The sequence below is a fragment of the Magnolia sinica genome, chromosome 19, assembly GCF_029962835.1.
Source record: "Magnolia sinica isolate HGM2019 chromosome 19, MsV1, whole genome shotgun sequence".
Classification (NCBI taxonomy): domain Eukaryota; kingdom Viridiplantae; phylum Streptophyta; class Magnoliopsida; order Magnoliales; family Magnoliaceae; genus Magnolia; species Magnolia sinica.
The window spans coordinates 41,393,314-41,410,268 of NC_080591.1; the positions used below are offsets into that span (position 1 = coordinate 41,393,314).

The following is a 16,955-nucleotide window of genomic DNA, read 5'->3' on the forward strand; positions in this document are numbered from 1 at the left end:
AGAACGAGTGCTGGATACTAAATTTCTGGCATAATTTCTCCATATTCCTGTTCTTGAAAGGAGTAACATTGTCAGTGATGATCGTTTTTAGGATGCCATGGTGATATATAATAGCATGTCGAATGAAATTCATGACATCTTTCTCTTTGACATTCTGCAGCGCAATCGCTTCAGTCCATTTGTAGAAATAATTTGTCGCTGCTAGAATATATTACCGTCCTTTTAATGACAGCGGGTTTATGTGACCAATGACATTGAGCTCCCATGCTACGAAGGGCCAAGAAGCTACTGATTGGTGAAGATCTTTGGGGGGTACATGTATAACGCCATCATGAACCTAGCATTCGTGATATCACTTCGCATTGGCAATTACATCTTTAAAACATTGTAGACCACTAATATCCCATTCAATGCACTCGATGGAATAAATTTCGACCAGCTTGGTGGGCCCACGTTCACCTGAATGAGCCTCTTTTAGTATTTGACTTGCTTCTTTATTATCTGGGTATCTTAATAACATCTCATTATAGGATCTCCTATATAGCACTTCACTGCACATGATGAACATTTTCGACCTCTGCTCGGTCTGTAGTTTCTGTGATGGATCTTCTGGTAAGATATCATATTTGAGATAATCAACAAATGGCTGGCGCCAATCATCTATCGTGATTCTAAGCATGATACAGGAAGTGCTTCGGCATTTTCATCGATGATTTCAGGTGATGGAAAGAATCTTCTTTCTTTAATCGTCACTTGTCTCGACATTATGAAATTGCTCCAACAGTTGTTGTGCTCGCCGATAATATGGCAGGAGTTCTTTCTTCCTTATTTCGAACTCATTCATTAGATGGTTTGTGACTAACTTAGAGTTCCCATATATCTGCAGCACTCTTATTTTCATCTCTTGTGCTATTTCCAATCATATAATGAGGGTTTTATACTCGGCTTCATCATTGGTACATGTCACACCTAGTGTGAAGGAATATGGCAATAGATCACCCCGGGGGATGATAAATATCACTCTGGCACCTGCTCTTGAAGATATGGACGCACTGTTAAAATACATTTTCCACAATTAGGTGATTCTATCATCATCACTTGTTCATGTGGAAAATCATCACTGATTGTTTCACTATCTGCTACAAGGTGAGCTGTTAAGAAGTCTGCCACTACCTATCCTTTTACTGCTTTCGCTAGTGTTGAATGTCAAATATTGCATATTTTCCCTTATTTATATCTTGGTTTTATGAAAATAACAATGCCTAATTGGTATATTTTATACATGTTTGTATTGCGAGGTGAATCTGAGAGCTTGGATTGAAAAGAATGTCAAAAACATGGATTTGATGCTCAAGAATCACCAAAGTAAGGAGTGGATCTAAAGAGACCAAGATTGAAGATTTCAAGACCTCAAGATCCAAGAAAACCAAGTACAAAGGATAAAGAAAGATTAGAGAAAATTACAAAGTCTGCAGCAGAAAAATAGGCTACTTCGGTTCGACTGAAATTGTACAAAATTGTGCAGCAAGAAATTGTGATTTTCAGAATTAATTCTGTTCAACCTTCGGCTCGACTCAGTCTGACCAAAACTAACTTTGGCTCGACCTTTGGCTTGATTCGGTTTGACCTAAATTTAACAGATTTTCTGCACAAAATTTTCAGCATTAATTCAGTCCGACCGAAATCGTGTAGAATTGTCTAGTGAGAAAGTGCAATATTCAGCCTTAATTCGGTCCAACTGATGCGTAAGTTTTTGCATAAATTTGAGGCGGTTTCAAAGTCGGTCCAAGCAAATATTATAAATATAGGTCTCTTAATTATTTCTAAAGATAAATTAGGGTTGGAAGAGTGAAGCAAAGTGTTGGAGAACTTCAAGGAGTCCTTTCTTCTCTAATCTTCTTCTTATAGTTAGTTTTTATGTTTTCTTTAAGAGATTTAGTTTTAATCATGTCAATGGTTAACTAAAACTCTTAGCTAGAGCTACGAGGTAAAGCTTGTAGCATGTTGGGATTTTTATTTTACTTTGATTCTTATTTATGTTGAACTTCATTGATTTCTAGTTTGAACTTAAGGAATATTTTTAGTTTTCTATGGTTTATTGTGACTCAAATTATAATAGACGCTGCAATAGCTTTGAATATCTTCTTTTCCATTATGAGATTGTGAAATCGGTAAATTCTGTTGTTCAGCAATGTCTCATAGGCATGGTAGGATGATGGAATCCCTTCCAATCGTCACAATACTCCTTATGTGAACTAATTCAATGCAAAGTTCAGATTGTGCTTCAATTCTCTTATCTTCCAATTGGATAGGATAGGACTCCAATTCCAATTGTATTTATTTAATCAAGCAAGGTAGCATCTTGATAGCTACAAGTGGATCCTTGGTGTTCTAGTTTCCTTTTGATTAATTGATACTCATTCATGATTACTTCTTTTATTCTAAAATTCTTTTTTAGATCTTCTTCTAGTTCTGCTTCTAGTTATTATTAGAATATGTACAAGTTTAGTCCCTATGGATTTGACTTCAGTTTCATCGAGTTATTACTACATCGCGATCCTACACTTAGGGTTATGAACAAGTTTTTAGCGCCATTGCTAGGGACTACGGCCATGTTTTTCTAAAATTAATTAGTATTAGAATTAGGTTAAGATTCGGGTTAACTTTTTATTTTACTTGTAGGTCAAGATTTTCTGAATTATTTTTAGAAACTAACATTGTTTTTTTTATTTTGTAGGATCCTAATCTAGCAACTCGTATTTGGTAACTTTGTTCCAAATCTTTCTTTTTTTCTTTTCTAGATTTCTTATTTGTTTACTTTTCTTTATTTTTAGGTTTAGTTGTTTAGTTACTTAAGGGCTGCGAGTGTTTCATGCCCAAGTGGGTTCGTGATAACACTCTCCGTCTCTTGAGTGAAGGAGGATTAATTGAGGGGTTGCCTATCCATCACCAGATTAGACACCACCTGAGATCCTCTGAGTCTGTAGAAGTAATGGCTATAAATCAACCTCAACCACCAGTTGAGGAAGTTGAAGTTCACGATGAAAATGAGGTGTATAATGCACCCCCACCTCGTACTTTATGAGATTATTTACAACCGGTGGGGCTGAATACACCTTCCTGCATGTATTTCTACATAATGCAAGAAACGTGGATATAAAACCTAGAGTGATACAACTCCTTCCCAAGTTTCATGGACTAGATTCTAAAAGTCCATACTTGCACATCTTAGAGTTTGATGAGATAGTCGTCACATTACACTTTTCAAATGCTCTGAGGACACAGTGCGACTAAAATTGTTTCCCTTTTCATTGAAGGAGAAGGCTAAGATGTAGATGCACTCTTTAAAGCTAAGATCCATTGGCATATGGGCCGAGATGACTCGGGAATTTCTCAAAAAGTTTTTCCCATTTCATAAAACTAACACTTTAAGGAAGGAAATCATGAACTTTACTCAGAAAGAGGATGAGACCTTCTTCCAATGCTGGGAAAGGTTCAACGATCTCATGAATTTTTGTCCACATCATGACTATAAAATATGGCGAACAATAAGCTTTTTTTTTATATAACGGATTAACTTCACCAATACGTCAGTTCATAGAGATGATGTGTAATGGTGAATTCATGAATAAGGAGGCCGATGATGCATGGGATTACCTTGATCAATTGGTAGAAAACGTGTAATCATGGGACACCTCCCCAAGACCCACCAATTCTAAGCATACTCAATAAAAGGAAATGGAAAGAATTTACGCTTTAAAAGAAGAGGATGATATGAGTGTAAGGGTGACCAATCTCATAAGAAAAGTCGAGGCCATGGAACTTCAAAAGGTAGAACCTATTAAACCCAGTAAGGCTGTGGAAATTGTTTGTGGTATTTGTGCTTGCAACATACATACAACTGAAAATTGCCCAACTGTAACACCCTGAACTTTTCAATACCCGAGTATTGAGAGTTCTCAAGTGTTACCATAAAAATTTAACTTATTTACCATAAAAATTTAACTTATTACATGTGTACGATAATCTAGCTATCCTAACCTTACTTCTATTCTCTAGCACGAATCGGACCGTTAGGAATAATCTTCATTCATAGATCAAGCAATCTAACCATTGATTTTAAGATAAGATCATCATATACCTAAATATTCTTACTTGTCCATCATAACCAACTGCTCAATCAAATATGCACTGTTAGATAGAGACATTTAACTATCCACTTTGATTTTGGACCACCCGATTGTAGTAACTGGCTACTTGATCTCTACATCCACTCAAACACACATCAAGTTGAGATTCTGAGCTATTCATCTTATTCATCACCTATGAATATGCTTAACCTACCATCAGAACTACAATCTAAAAAACTTACACATATGAACAAGACACTAGAATCTAACGATATACACGTTTTACCCCTAATCACTACAGAAACCCACCTTGTGTTCATCCATTTACAAAAATGATAGTACATTCACCTAGATATATGACTATAATGCCAACCATCAAGTCATTCTATTCTTAACATGTCATCTAACCATCTATTATGTTGGTTATATATATACACTCTCTTAATTAATTTGGTGAATAATTCTTTATTCATAATGATTTAGATATAAGTTCTTTTGTAAGAATTACTTAGAAATATGCATATAATCATATAGAATCATTAGATTTCCCAAAACTCTCATATCAGCAATAATTACGAAAATGCCATTAACCTAGACCTCTGAATTCTAGATCACATAGTTCCCAAGGTCCGTTTGATGTGAAATTTTATACCATGCCTATGTAACATAAATTAACTATAAATGTCAAATTTTAGCCCTTAGATCATTATAAAAGTGACCCAATTGACAAATCAGTCCCTTAACCGTTGATTTTGGTGTCTATCGAGTGAAGAAACCTCGTGGGTAGTCATAGTAGGATATTTCCCTTCATATGAACAACTTAGATTTCCCATAATATGGACCTATTATGAAATATGAAGACCCCACTTTGGTAAGCTTTTCCTTAGGTGTGAAGTTATCTAGTCAAGGCCTATCAACTCCTTATAAATCTAGATCTTCCGATTTAACCACTTCCTTCTATCCATCGCAACTCAAATTTGTACCACACTGTGGTCTCATATGACTATGAGATTATACAAAATTTAGGCCTCGATCTATGATCCTGCACTGTTGAAGGTTGAAGCCAACTCATTCTTTTTGGTACAAAAGGTTAAATTTTAGATTCAAGCTTTTTCCACTATCGATCAACCACCAAATTTTGTCTAAGATTTTTCTTATCCTGACTACACATTTTGTCCAAAATTGGGCCCTGATCATTAAGTGTGGACCGTTAATTGAGATCGAGTTCGTTTTAGGCACCCGTTAGGAGAGTTTTCGAGATAGGCCAATATAAATTTTGGATCACTAAGAAAATCATGTACCCTAGATCTATTCGACAACCCTGACATAATGGATGAATTAGATTTAAATAAAGATCATTAGAAAAAGGAAAATTGGAGAAACCCAAGCTAAGTACAATGTGAAACACACCCCTCACACACGGCCACTTCCTTTTTAAAATGGGGCGTGCGTTCCCCTCTCCATTCACATGCCCACCTCTCAAACGTTCAAGGAGAGAGAGAGAGAGAGAGAGAGAAACTAAGAAATAAAGAAAGAAAGAGAGAGAGAAAGAGAAGTCTAAACATTCATCATCCGCTTCACTATCCAAACATCAGGTGTCTCCCTCTTGCTCAAGCGATGTCATGATTCATGTGAAAACTTTTCATGTAGAAGCTTTCCTACATGGATATCTACTTAGACTTTAGATCTAAGGCTAAGGTGAGGGATTTTCCTTTAAGGTTATATTAATTTGAGATAGTATGATTTATTCTGTTTCCCTCACATGCCTTGAATCCTCCCTCCAAATATTTAATTTACTACCACCAATTATTTATCTCTTGAGAATATTGGTTAAGGTATGGCGTTAATTGTATAAGACCTTTCTAAATTTATGCGAGGGTTTTTCCTTTAAGCTTAACTTAATTTAAGTTTATATGAATTATCTTGCCTTTTACCTGTTCTTATAATTTTCTCTCTGCAATTGTTTAATTTACCATCAATAATTATTTACCCTTTGGGAATAAGGTATGATGTTAATTACGAGCAATCTTCATTATTTTTATGCAGGGTGATGGATACAAGCCTTGCCCTTGCCTTTACCAATTTTGTTGAGATAGCCCTTGCTACTCTTCTCTTTGTTGAGTTGGCCATTACCACTCTATTCTTTATTGAGTTGGCCATTGCCACTCTCCTCTTTCTTGAGTTGGCCATTGTCACTCTCCTCTTTATTGAGTTAGCCATTGCTACTCTCCTCTTTATTGAGTTGGCCATTGCCACTCTCCTCTTTGTTGAGTTAGCCATTGCTACTCTCCTCCTTATGTTGTTAGCCTTGTGTTACTTCCTTTTTAGTCTTGGGCATGTGTCTTGATATTTCAAAACCCCCATAATTTAATTTACCCCTCTATCAGTGCAAATGATGTCTTAAGAGGTATCACAACTAGTAACTCAAATATCTTATTATGGATGTAATGCGCTCTGGGTAGAGACCCTCTTGGTCAACTCATAATTCCATGGGTTTTGGATAATGGTGCATAAGTCGATCTAAGTAATTTGCAATGCATGTTACATCACTTTTGGGGTTGGATGTCGCAAATAGTCACTCAATAAACAAATCGTATCACGTAATTCATCTGACTCATGTGTTATGCTGCCTCAAGGTGTTCATATAAATCCACGGTAGTGTTGGACATGCCGGCGAATATCCGAAGTTATGGGATACGGGTCGAGTCAGGTTTTCTATGAATTATATTCCACATTATGATGATGTTAAGACTCGAAATTGCATATTTTTTCCCATTTATATCTTGGTTTTATGAACATTATACTACTTAATATTATGTTTTATGCATGTTTGTGTTGCAAGGTGAATTTGAGAGCTTGGATTGAAAAGAATGTTAAAAGCATGGATTTAGTGCTAAAGAATCACTAAGGCAAAGGAGGGATCTTAGGAGACCAAGAACAAAGAGTTTTCATGCTAAAGATCCATGGAAACCAAGTACAAAGGATAAAAGAAAGATTGGCAAAAGCACGAGTTAACAAGCAGAAAAGCAGCCACTTTCGGTGCCACCTAAAGTGCACAAAATAGTCTAGCAAGAAAATAACTTAATTCGGGGTCACCAAAGCTAAATTCAGTACCACTAAAATCAACTTCAGTTGCAACTTAGGTGGCACATTTTGCTACCTAAGTACTCTGCACATACAATTTCAGATGTGAAGAATTTCAGATTTTGGTGTCACCAAACCAAATTTCGGTGCCACTGAAATTACCCATAATTATCCAATGAGCAAGTGCGATTTTCTACCCTAATTCAGTGCCAATGAAATTGAGCAGATTTGAAACATAGGGTCGACGTGGAGAGCAAAATTTGAGGCAGTTTGTGAAAATTCTAAGTCGGTGCGAAAGGTGGAGCTTCACAACTATAAATAAGAGTCCCTAGGATGTTCTTAGGCATATTATAGGGTTCAAGAAGTGGTGTAAAAGGGTGGAGCTATCGTCCAAGATTTCTTCTTTTTCCTCTTTAGTTTGTTTTTATGCTTTATTGAAGAGACTTTAGTTCAATCATGTCCATGGTTGGCTAAACATCTTACCTAGGGCTAAGAGGTGAAGCTTGTAGCGTGATTGGGATGTTTGCTTTTCTTTGATTCATGTTTTGTTGAACCTCATGGTCATCTGCGATAGCTTTAGATATCTTCTTTTCCTGATTTGAGACTATGAAATTAGTTTGTCCCGTTGTTCACCATCGTCCCTTGGGCATGGTAGGGTGATGGAATCCTGCCTAATCTTCATAATTCTCTTACGATTAGTTGTGGGATTAGTAAATCCTATTGTTTGCCTTGTCTCCGAAATTTGGGTTTGCTTTTTATTTATAGGTTAAGAATTTTCCTAATTTTTTTAGGAACTAACATTATTTTCTGTTTTGTAGGATCCTAACATAGAACTCTCCAATCCAGTAACTTCCTTCTAACTTCTCCCCTCTACCAACTTTCCATATTGATATAGGATTTTTTTTTATTTTTCTTTTATTTTTATTTTTTATTTTTTTAGAATTAAATTCAGAATTAGGGTTTCACCATGTATATGCAAGAGTGGGAACGTCAGTATGCTGATCTAGTTTTAGAGAGTGAGAGATATTGTGAAGAGTTGTTAGATAATTATGTTAGGAAACAACCTATGTCTCAAAATTTTTCTGAAACCATCGTTGAGAACTGATCGGAATACAATGCTCTACCAGTTAAAAAGTCTATATGCGATCATATTCAAGAAAATAATTATTCCCCACCAATTAAGAGAACAGTACGTGATTATTAGGGTGAGAATTATTATCACCCATCAGAAAAGAAGAAAACAATGCATGATTATATTATAAATGATAATATGTACCAACAACCATCAAACTTTCCCACCTATGACCCATATGACTATGATCAGTGGAAACATCAATATTGAGAAGTTGAACTAGCAATGGATTATAGTGATTATTCTATTGGATCCCTTACCTTTAAAATCCAACCAGAAACGATCGAAGAGGATTCACTTCAGAGTTACACTAATTATCTTGTGGGCATTAAAAAAACATTAGAAGCTCTTGAATTGCACGTCGATAAGATAGAGGAGGCTAGGTTATCCCAGCCTCAACCGAATCTAGAAACACAATGTGAGGAAAGTGATCCTAACTCACTTGTGGAAGATATTGAAATTAAGAATGAAGAGTTGGATTTTGTTAATGAGTGTACGATTCAATTTTTCAAAGAGTTGATCGTGATGACTGTCCAAAGGAATGATCAAGTGATATAATTAGTTTTCAAATATAATGATACTAGCACACTTCACTCACATGACACACTTAACTTCATTGAGGAGGAAAAGGCTAGTTTATTCCAGCCTCAACCTAACCTAGAAACACAGTGTGAGGAAAGTGATCACATCCCACTGGTAAACTGCACTGAGTTAGAAGATAACGAGTATTGGGATGATAATTATGAATGTACAACCCAAATTCCCCTAGAATCGATCTCAAGTTTGGTCTGGGTCAATGATCAAGGGGTACAGGACGTGGTCGGCCAATAATGATCTATTCCACCCATCTGACATGTCTGATTTAAATGTGGACGATGAGTTCTTTTCAACCGACCCTTCCAACTCATGAGAGGCATGTTTAGACCACTCCCCTGATTTAAATTATAAGATGGATAGGGAGATGGACAAGTTGCTCAAAAAGACTTTGAAATTTGAGGCAACCTAGTTGAGGCAATCATCTGAGCTGTACACTCTTGACGATTCAATGCCTCCACTGAGAAGTATCATGAACAGACTCTTCACATCAATTCTTCACCTACTGACACTCAACATATCTGTGCAGGGCAAGAGCAAGAGAGCATACTTCCATCTACTTTCAAAGACAATGGAATCCTTAGGCAGATCATCACAGACTTTAATATGGAGAACGAGCCCCTCTCAAATGACTCTCTCAACTCTCTGGAAGATTACTTAGCGCACTTTTAGATTCAAACGATCCCATGATAAAAGAAATAGTGGATGCCTTGCAAGACAATACCTCAGTAGTTGTTACTGACTGAGAGAACCCTTATTCTGAAGCCCCTCATTCCCCAGATCCTAAATGTTTACCATTAAAGGAGGAGGAACTGAAAATTTAACTAAAGTCTAAAACTTCAGAACGTGTTGAGACTACTACATCACCTACTGAGAATTTTTCTGAATTTCATCTACTTGTAGTCTCTAATTCACCATGGTATATTAACATTGAAACCTTTTCTGTCACAAGTGAATCATATATACTTTGGATACCTCAGGCGATTCAATGATGATTTTTTGCTAAGGTCCATAAATTTCTCTAGACATTCATGCTCCAGGATATCCAAGCCTACTGTAAAAAGGGCTTTTGGATGATCTTGTTGAGAAACCTTCTGAGAAATTTATCAAGATATTGGCTGGAGGAAGAACCTGGATACATGACTGATAGATTTCCCTTACTTTCTTAGTTTAGGATTAGAATTTATTGCTTTCATAGGACGTAGGACTAGGATAGTTTACTTTATGATATTTAGTCTTTGTGCTAGCCCACCTTTGTGTTGAGATTCTTGGAAAAGCTGCATTTTACCTTCTTCAGGTACTGCCTTTCCTTCACTACTCCTTTATTTTCGTTGTCTTATTTGCTTTGCATGCTTATATCTTTTATATTGAGGACAAAGTAGATTTTAGGTTTGGGGGGGGGGTGGATTAGGTAAACTAATCAGTGATTTCCTAGTCTTTGAGCAAAATTTGTCACAATTTGAAATTTTTGTGAATTCGAGTGATTTTGAAGTTCATCCATGATTTAGAATTATAAGATGCTTTATGTTGATGTTTTATGTCTCTTGGATGTTAGCACTTGTGAGATTTCAAAGTTGAGTTCGAGTTATTAAGCAATGATTAGAAGGTTAAAACATTGATTGAGTCATGATTTCACATGTCACAGCTAACTTTCACATTAAAGTGTTAGTTTGGTATTGAATTATTACCTTAATAATTATTAAGCGGGATAAGAACCAACCTGGGGAATTTGTCCATCATGTTTAAAGAAAGTTTGAGGAAGAGAAATGTGAAGAATAGAAAAAAAAAGAAAAAGAAAATACCTAGCTAAAAAACAGTTGTCGTCGAAAACGACTACCTATTAAAGATCTTTAAAAAGGTTGACATAGCATGAAAGCCATCGATGGAAAAATCAAAAGCTGGAGGAATGAAAGAATGAAAAGATGAACCGTAGGGAAAGTTTCGGTTTAGGCTTTGGTGGACCTAAATGCTCTTTTGATTATCAATGTTTTCATGAAAATAGAGAATTGAACCTTTGATTGTGATAAGTCTAGACTTCACTATGCACCCATGGAACTCAATGTTTAGAATTGTTCTAATTGGGGGATTAATACTTTGAACTTGATTATGAAGTCTACTAAGTGCTGAAATTTAAGAGAAATTGATGCTCAACATTGTTGCATCTTAGAATTCTATTCTCTGGATTGATTTTCAAACCGATCGAGTTTCTAGAAGTTATGCAATGGTTCTCAAAATATCTTTCGCATGTTTTTCTTGGGACTAGCAAAATGCTGGTTGGGGGTGTGTTGAGACTCAAATATTGTATATTTTTCTCCATTTATATCTTGGTTTTATGAACATGATACTACTTAATGCTATGTTTTATGCATGTTTGTGTTGTATGGTGAATTTGAGAGCTTAGAATGAAAAGAATGCTAAAAGCATGGATTTAGTGCTCAAGAATCACTAAGGCAAAGGAGGGAACTTAGGAGACCAAGAATGAAGAGTTTTCATTGTAAAGATTCAAGGAAACCAAGTACAAAGGATAAAAGAAAGATTGGCAAAGGCACGACTTAAATAGTAAAAAACAGCCACTTTCAATGCCACTTAAGCCAATTTCGGTGCCACTATAGTGTACAAAATAGTTATAACGTCTTAGAAAAATCCGTACAAAAATCCAAGTACCACCTCAGGCAGAAATCACTAAGGACCGAATCCTTTAGGAATTAGATGAAAATTAATTAAGTACTAAGTTGAATTAACTGGTAGCTTACCTTGAACTACTTTCTATACGAATTGCAAGACCCAAAACTAGTAGAATCACTAACTCTACATTACCTAGAAACCTAGGATCAATCTCAAAACCCAGTTGCTCATGGGAGTGCATTGAAACTCCGTATTGGACCTGGACTAGGCATCGAAAGTCCGATTAATGTGAAACTATATGGTTATGACTGCCTTACTGGGCTTGATAACTATATCGGGAATCAAATCCAAATAGTATCCAGAAATGCACAACTTGAGCTCGGACCAAAGTGTGTGAGAAACACAAATATCTTTAGAAAATGAACTCAAACTTGAGTGATTTGGGCCATTCTCTTGCAAGTCAAATTTAAGGGTTTAGACAGTCAGATTCTAACCTAACTACACCCTCGGATCAGAAAAATTTCCCTACACATATCGGTGTACTTGTGGCCCTGATTGAGAGACGTCGACCGTTGAACTGAAATAGGTCTACCACGATCGATCCATAAATCTGATCAGATTAAAATCTTAGCTTAGCATAGATCCATCATCAGGGAACTTTCTCCAAACCGTATGCAGGTAATGGGCCTCCCGATGAGCTCTGTTGGCCCAAAACGGATGACTTTTGGCTATAACCTAAGTATATCATGGCCCTGGGGCCATTGACTTCATTCTGGGCCTATATAAGACCCTAAACCCACCCCTTTCTCATTCCATATGAATTTCCCAAACCTTAGGAGAGAGAAGAGAGAAAAGAGAATGAGAAAGTGAGGAGAAGTGAGAGTGAGTTGTGGTTTGTTACTGGGATTCAATCCTGCCACTCAACTTGTTGAATCCCCTCTTCCATGTCGCTATACTGGAAATTTTAACTCCATTCTTGGGTAAAGAATCCTAACCCTAATCTTTTTTAGGTATCCAAATAGGTAAAATGATGAAATAGCTAACCTATTTCAATGTTTAGTAGCCGTTGTGCCGTAAACAAAGGCATAGTGTACGAACCAAGTTCGTAATCGGCATGCCGACGAAAGGTGTGGACTATAAATGTTTAGGTTATGGTTTTTACGGCTTTCAATGTCAGTTAATGATTTATAACTAACTTAATTGCTGTCACATGTATTTAGATACGATGTTTTTCGTGTATCACACATATATATGAACTATGTTGAATATGATGCATTCCATGTGTTTGTTGAAATGTTTGAATGAATGTGGAAATGATGTTTTGTGCTTGCCATGATTACTAATTGAGGATTCATGATTGTTGTATATGTGACAACTCTTTCGTGAAAGGATTTGCCATATTATATGTTATAACTAATTTCTTACATGTATATTGTATGTGTAACCTAAGTGTTTGATAAAATGTCTGAATGAGTAATTGGTTGATGAAATGCATTTATTAAAGGTGTTGAGATGAGATTCTCAATTACCTTATCTATACGAATAGATTCCTTCATGTAAGTTACATTCGGCTACATGATTCATGTATGGAAGGCCTATGTATGTTAAACATGTGCACTATGTGTTTGTTAAAATGCTCGAATGAGATTTCTATTTAAATTGGTTGTCACATACTGTCTTAACTATCACATATGAATACCTGTTGTATTTGAGTATGATTGGGACTAATACATAGTCCAGGCGATTAGTAACGATTTATTATCAGTGGTCGAACTAGTTTTGCCATAACGGATACTTTTGATGAATCCAAGGCACACGGTAGTTATCTACAGTGGTTAGGCCACAAGGAGTGCATATGTGCTCCGTGTTGATTTATTTAATGTACGCTCGTACCAATCGAGCTTGTCAAGTAACTCGATTGGCCTAATGTATGTTCACCTTGTATGGACGCTACTGTTTAAATCTAAGGTAACACTTAACATTGAAAAGCCCATTTAACCTTGGTACCACGATCCGCTAAGACTCATGAGCCGGGCATGATGGTATGGGACACCGTAGTCGAGTTGTCAGCCTACGCTGGGGTGATGAGCCTCCCTGTAGTGTCCAGTGAGCAAACCAAACTCGTGAGCCGAATACGGTGGTATGGGACACTGTATTCGAGCTATCAACCTATGCTAAGGTGACGAACCTTTCCCATAGTGACCTTGAGTATAAAATAGGCCTACGATCGGGTGACGATTCCCTTGTAGTGATCTCGAGTGTGAATTAAGCCTATGCTGAGGTGATGAGCCTCCCATAGCAACCTATAGTGTAAACTCGCGAACTTTCCTATCATATGTGATTACGTGGGATTGACAACCCTAGATGGATCATTGTTTGGGTAAATGATATAAAGAGAGGTACTTTAGCTTCTCGAATCTACTGCATGAATAGGTTTAATTAAGAACTTGGCTAACACGACCATGCACCACATTGCATGTGCCTTTGGCGTGGGTGTTGAGCACAGTGGGAGTTTAGCATGCGCGTCCGTGAGATGATGTCACAAAGGGAGTACAAGCGAGGGCATACATCATTAATACATACCATTCTTACATTAACAAGAGTACTTAGGACATGATTGTTGTATTGCTTTATCATTATTGCTTGACTGAATTGATAACGTGTTAACCTTTGACTTATAGCTCCACTGAGTTAATCACTCACTCCCACTCTATAACGGTGTTTTAAAACACCAACCAGACCCTGGTTTCAGATGATGGCAATGCTTACGAGTTGGCGCCTGTCTTCTACGATGACGAGGAAGAGTTCTCCTACATGCAACTCTCTGGCGGGTCCATGTAGACCTGGAGTTGCGTCGCCGGGGTTATAGGAATACAAACTAGTTGAACATCACACTTTATCATTTTGTAAAATTTGGAGTTATATATGTAATTATTTAACCTGGTGACGTTCATACTCTGGGGACTTACAATCACTTATGTGCTCTATATAGTTATCACAGTCTTCCACTTGTGTAATTTAACTCTCTTGAGTATGATATGTTGATTTGGTATAATCCCACTCATGTTTAATGCACTAATACGGACAACATTTAATCATCATTATCCATGTTGCATAAGTGATGCATTGGAACTCAGGAGTTGAGCTTCTGCTTGACCCCTAATTTTCAGGGCATTACAAGTTGGCATTAGAGCATGATTTAGATTAAACTGGACTTAGGTTATGGTAACACGATGCACACTGACGTACTTTGATTTAGGAGGGAGTGGTGAAACGTAGAAACAGTCGTAGGATTCCCAGATTCGCCAAGAGACGAAACTGACCATTGAAATTGGACCTGTAGGCTTCTGTGATCATGCGAGATGATCCTAATTCTTTTCCAGACTATCAATTGATGAGTTTAGATGATAATTCGGTGTATTCTACGCTTAAATAACCCGAAAAGTGTAAATACGTGCGAGATAGGACTTGAAACATCATCAAATGGGCGTGAGGGCCCAAATCGTATAAAATAGTGGGACTCGGGGTGGGTCCCACATATTTTTAGCATCTCGGGAGGGGAATGCCATCGACCCTGGGGTGATGCATCGCCTAGAGGTCTAGCGGACCGTGATGGCATCGCCCTTACCGTGATGCATCGCGGTTCGGTTCGCCTGGGCCTGTCGGGCCGTAGCGGGCTGATCGAGCCAACCATTGTACACATGAGTGGGAACCACCAAATCATGTGGGGACCCCCTTTTCCTCCCCATTTGCTCCCTTTCCTTCATTTTCACCCCTCAAAGCTTTTCGAACTTCCAAAAATTTCATTTTCTCTCTCTCAAATCCTCCCTCCTTTCTTAAATCTCCTTCTTTTTCATCACTACATACCCACCTCCCACCATCCTTTCAAACTCATCTCTTATCTCCCTCATTTCTTCTCATTTGAGCACACAAACCCTCCTTTGTGTCTCAAAAATCTCAAAGTCCACCAATCCACCCTAACCCTCCATCTTGTTTCACTTTCATGGCTCTTTTTGAGCTTATGGCTGGAATATTCTCCGTCTCCACACTTCTTTCCCTCATGGGAAAGAAGAGGGCTTCCACGGATGAAGCCGGGCCTAGCCGCCCTACCCATTTAAGGAGGTAGAAAGGTGCTGGAGCTAGCACAAGCGTCGATTAGGAGATAAGGACGAAGCAGGATCTCAATCCCCAGATTCCTCTCGAAAGAACTCTACTGGCAGATATGACACATGAAAGGTTTCAAGGCCGTAGGGTTCTATTAGAAGAACACACGGACGAGAAACTATTTGGGCTTTATTCAGTGATGGATCTCCTATTGGATGCCGGTTGAGGTCCCATATTTGTGGGCAAGTCTCGTGCAAATGAGAGCACTGTCCGAGCCTTCTACGCCCATATATGAGAGCCACTACTGGAACCTTTATAGTTATCTATCCCCGTGGGAAGGCGGGAAGCCATTGTCAATGTGGACTTGATAGCCCAAATCATAGGGATGCCACGCGGTGAGGTTCATGCTAGCGATAAAAACCTTAGGACTGTGCGTGAAAGAGATCACCGCACATGATTTCTTTACGGCCGACTGATCCAATAGAGTCGAGGCAACTGCCTCCCAGCGACGAAGATGACTCTCGACTTCCGCCTACTCCACCACATATTCACATACAATGTGTATCCCAGGTGGAGTAATCACGCCGAATGCACACGGTTGATGGTGGACTTCCATAGGGTAGGGCGGGGAGACAAGCTATGCCTGCCTACATTTATCCTACTACAGATAGTACAGACCACATGCTCTATTAGGATAAAGCTTTCCCTCACCTTTGGTAGATTCATATGCAAGCTTGCTCGAGAATTTGGCTATAGACTTGGCATAGAAAGGCTTGCGCCAATCCATTTCATCAATAACTCTACGCTCAACAATATGGGTATTGGGCAACGACTACGCCGAGCCCGTCGTGATGAGTATGGGAATGATATAGTGGAAGAAAGTGAAGAGGAAGAGGGAAGTGAAGGTGAGGAAGGAAGTAATGAAGAAGGAAGTGAGGAAGAGGAAGAGTAGGAAGAGGAAGAAGAGGAGGCCCAAGACTCTGATGAGGGATCTCCCTCTTCAACACATGAGCCCCACCGTGATCGGGCTGTTATAGAAGCCCGCTTAACTCAGATTGAGGAGGGCCAGGTCACTCTGCGATAGGAGGTCAGTGAGACGCGGTTCAAGCTTGAAGCGGGTCAGGCCTTCATGAAATAAAAATTTAAGAAGGTGTCTTGCACCTTGAAGGCTATAATGTGCTGCATGCAAGACAAGGCTGCCCCTCCATCACCAGATTCGGACGACTAGTCATATGTGTAGTCGTCTTTTAGTTTGTTTCATTGTTAGTCTTCTTTTGTGTTAGCCT

At 38.1% G+C, this 16,955-nt stretch overlaps 1 non-coding gene across 1 annotated transcript; it reads right to left on the reverse strand.

The window, feature by feature from the left end:
- Positions 1–3,425: 3,425 nt before the first annotated feature.
- On the reverse strand, positions 3,426–3,532 carry LOC131235821 (small nucleolar RNA R71). The gene has a single exon (XR_009166341.1). It is a non-coding gene; the product is annotated as a small nucleolar RNA R71 (small nucleolar RNA).
- Positions 3,533–16,955: the final 13,423 nt, after the last annotated feature.